This window comes from Saccopteryx leptura, chromosome 7, assembly GCF_036850995.1.
Source record: "Saccopteryx leptura isolate mSacLep1 chromosome 7, mSacLep1_pri_phased_curated, whole genome shotgun sequence".
NCBI classification, from domain to species: Eukaryota; Metazoa; Chordata; class Mammalia; order Chiroptera; family Emballonuridae; genus Saccopteryx; species Saccopteryx leptura.
In genome coordinates this window covers 59,269,194-59,273,320 of record NC_089509.1, presented here as the reverse complement: position 1 = coordinate 59,273,320, position 4,127 = coordinate 59,269,194, and the positions used below count along the sequence as shown (strand labels likewise).

General features: G+C 36.2%; 1 non-coding gene across 1 annotated transcript; it reads left to right on the top strand.

Moving 5' to 3' along the window:
* Positions 1-2,688: 2,688 nt before the first annotated feature.
* Positions 2,689-2,764, top strand: TRNAA-UGC (transfer RNA alanine (anticodon UGC)). Its single transcript has one exon. It is a non-coding gene; the product is annotated as a tRNA-Ala (tRNA).
* Positions 2,765-4,127: the final 1,363 nt, after the last annotated feature.

Genomic DNA, 4,127 nt, shown 5'->3' with positions numbered 1-4,127 from the left:
TAATTTTTTTAATTTTTTTTTACAGAGGCAGAGATAGACAGGGACAGACAGACAGGAATGGAGAGAGATGAGAAGCATCAATCATTAGTTTTTCGTTGCGCGTTGCGACTTCTTAGTTGTTCATTGATTGCTTTCTCATATGTGCCTTGACCGCGGGCCTTCAGCAGACTGAGTAACCCCTCGCTGGAGCAAGCAACCTTGGGTCCAAGCTGGTGAGCTTTTTTGCTCAAGCCAGATGAGCCCGCGCTCAAGCTGGCGACCTCGGGGTCTCGAACCTGGGTCCGTCCGCATCCCAGTCCGACGCTCTATCCACTGCGCCACCACCTGGTCAGGCCAAGAGCATCATTCTTAAAGCACAAAAGTTGCCAGTTTGATCCCCAGTCAAGGCACATATAAGAACAGTTCAATGTTCCTGTCTCTCTTTCTCCCTTCCTCTCTTATTGAAATGATTAAATAAATTTTAAAAAATTAAATTAAAAAAATTTTAAAAATCAAATAATTCAATTTGAACATGTACAAAATACATCAAGAGATATTGTACAGAGAAAGATATACATGTGATACAGAAGCACATAAAAAAGATGTTTGATATCATCAGCTATTAAGGAAATGCAAATTAAAATTACAAAGACATTATCATTATACAGCTCTGGGAATGGTTAAAATAAAAAAGAATGATACCACCAAATGATGGTGAAGATGGAGAGAAACTGTATCACTCATATATTGCTAGTAAAAATATAAAATGATATAGCCACTGTATAAAAACAAAACAGGCAAATACCATATTGCCAGCAGTTGTACTCCTTGGGCATTTATTCCAAAGAAATAAAAACTTATGTTTACACAAAAACTGCTACATGACTTTTCATAGAAACTTTATTGGTAATAGTGAAAAACAGAAAAAAATCCAGGTGTCTTTTATTTATTTACTTACTTATTTGTTTGTTTGTATTATTTTTATTTTTTATTAAAGTATAGGTGACATCAGATGTCCTTTAATGGCTGAATGGTTAAATAAACTATGGTATAGCCATACCTTGGAATATTACTCAGCAATAAAAGGAACAAACTACGGATACATACAACAGCATGGATGAATGAAGAGAATTATGCCAAGTGAAAAAAAGCCAATCCCAAAAGGTTACATGCTATATGACTCCATTTATTTTTGAAATGACAAAATTATAGAAATGGAGAACAGATTAGTGGTGGCCAGGAGTTAAGGAGGGGGTGAGGGCAGAAGTACATGTGGCTATAAAAAAGGCAACATGAGAGCCCAGGCCAGGTTGCTCAGTTAGTTAGAGTGTCAACCTAACTAAATGATTAAATAAATTTTAAAAAATTAAATTAAAAAATTTAATTTAACCTTGACCCTGATGGGTCAAGGTTACAGGTTCAATCCACGGTCAGGACACATACAAAAATCGGTCTATGAATACATAAATGGGTAGAACAACAAATCCATGTTCCTCTCTCTCTCTTTGTCTCTTTTTCTCTCCCTTTCTCTCTCTAAAACCAATAAGTTAAAAAAAAATTTTTTTTAAGGCAACAAGAGCAATCACTGTGGTGATAAAAATACTCTGTTCCTTGACTATATCAACGTCAGTATACTGGTTGAAATATTCTACTATAGTTTTGCAAGAAGTTACGCTTGGGAGAACTTCAGTAAAAAGTACCTGGGGTCTCAATTTTTTACAACTGCATGTAAATCAACATTTATCTCAAAAATTGAAGTTTAATTTCATGCTAAGCATGAAAATATTGAAGTTATCTATAAAGTAAAGGCTTAATATAAAGATATTGTCCCTAAGAGACAAATTAAAAAAAAAATTTTTTTTTTGCAAAGACAGAGACAAATTAAATCAAGTATCAGAAGAAAAAAAGTGTGTGTGAGGTTCTGCTCCAATAACAGTGTAGAAGCTCCTATAAGGCCATCACTAGGACAAAATATAAAAACCAGTTGCCTAAAGACACTAGAGAGTAACCAAAAGCAAGGACTGCAGAGTTAAGAGAAGGAAATAGCTCTGTGTGAATTTTCCATTTTTATGACTTTTCACCTGAGGATAGTTCATAGTTGGCATCAGAACAGGTTGGCTAAACCTACAGAAGACTGTAGTCTTACTGGTTTGAAGAACCAGAGTTTGAAGTGATTATAGCAGCTAGAAACTGAGGGAAATTTTTCAAAAGGCAGAGGAGTAGCCTCAAAGTCTACCCCATATAAAAAAATCTGCTGCAATCTTTGCCTGACTGCTAAACTACACATGTGTGGGACAGAGTCAAGAAGTCCATCCATGGCTAAAAGAACTAAGCAGAGATTTCAGCTGCTGCCAACCGCAGGGGAGTCTGAATTGGAAGTCTCAAGCAGGCTTAGTTAACTTCCTGTTAAAACAAACAATCAAGACTCTTTGGAAGAATAGAACAGAATCCAGAGTCTCTACAATGATTATTTATACTGTCTTGAATTAAATCCAAAATCACCAGACACAGGAAAACAAAAGAAAACATAACTCATAGGCAATCAATACAGACTGACCTCAAGATTCCCCAGATGTTGAAGTTATCAAAGATTGTAAAACAGCTATTATAACTATGCTCAAGGACATAAAGGATAATATCTTTCAATTAACAACCAAATAAGAAATTGCAAAGGAAGCAAAAGTATTTAAAAAGTGAAAAATTCTAGAGGCCTTGGCCAGTTGGCTCAGTGGTAGAGCATTGGCCTTGCATGTGGATGTCCCAGGTTCAATTCCTGGTCAGGGCACACAGGGAAAGTGACCATCTGCTTCTCCACCCCTTACCCTCTTCTCTTTTTCTCTCTTTTCCCCTCCCACAGCCAGGGCTCAGTTGGTTAAAATGCATTGCCCTGGGTGCTGAGGATGATTCTATGGAGCCTCCACCTCAGGCACTAAAAATGGCCTGGTTGCAAGCATGGCCCCAGATGAGAACATTGGTCTCAGAGGGGGTTGCTGGGTGGGTCCCGGCCAGGGCACATGTACGAGTCTTTCTATCTCCCCTCCTCTCACTGGGAAAAGAAGAAAAAACAAAACAAAAGTGAAAATTCTAGAGCTGAAAAATAAAATGACCTAAATAAAATATCTAATGAATGGGCTGAACAGCAGACTGGAAATGATGTAAAAATAAGTGAACATAAAGAGGATTAGAAATTATCCAGGTTGAAGAACAGAGAAGAAAAAAGATTGGGGAGAAGAAAGAAAAAGAACAGGGTAGTGACCCATGGGGCAATATAAAAAACTCTAACCTTTGAGTAATTAGAGTTCGAGAAGGAAAGCAGGGAGAGAATGGGGCAGAAAAAAAATATTGGAAGGAATAACAGCTGAAATTTCCCCAAATTAATAGATTCAAGAAGCTCAGCAAATCCCATGCAAAATAAATACAAAGAAAATCACATTTGTGATATCCTTGGTAAATTTTCTGATAACCAAAGAAGAAAAAACTTTCAAAACAAATTTTTAAAAATACATGATATATAAAAGAATATAATACAAATGACCAAAGTATTCTAAAATCTGTGCTTCAGTGTAATTCAATTTTGGCATACCACCAGGCAAAAAAGAGAATAAATAAGGACACATGTTCATGAAACCAGGCCCTTACCAGAATTATTTTTTCTTCAGTCCCATCCTTCAAAATAGATCAAAGAACCAGTTACTCCAACAGTAGACTGACTAAACTTAAGAAAATAAAATTTTGGCTTCATTATATAAATAAGTATTTGCAGCATATTGTCATACCAACTCTTGAAAAGCCAGAGTAGAAAGGACTGGTAGCAGAGTTTAGAAAAAGGATAGCTGATTAATTGGATTATCATCCTGACAGCCCCTTCTTCTAATCTCTAGGCAAGGCTGTCTCCCTCGGGGTGTATTTTCTTTATATTCTTTGGATAACAAAAGTGTTACTGTTAAGGTGATATTGACCTGATCCAGGACTAGAGTCAGATGGCTTAAAAGAAAAATTTATAACTCTCCTCAGGATCAAGATCAATGTAGAAAGAAAGAAAGGTATTCTTTTATATAGATATTCCTGAAATTGAAGTTTCATCAGAGACATTCAAACAAATGAACTTGCAGAGGTGTTTTAAAGCTATCTTCACAATGGTTGGAAAT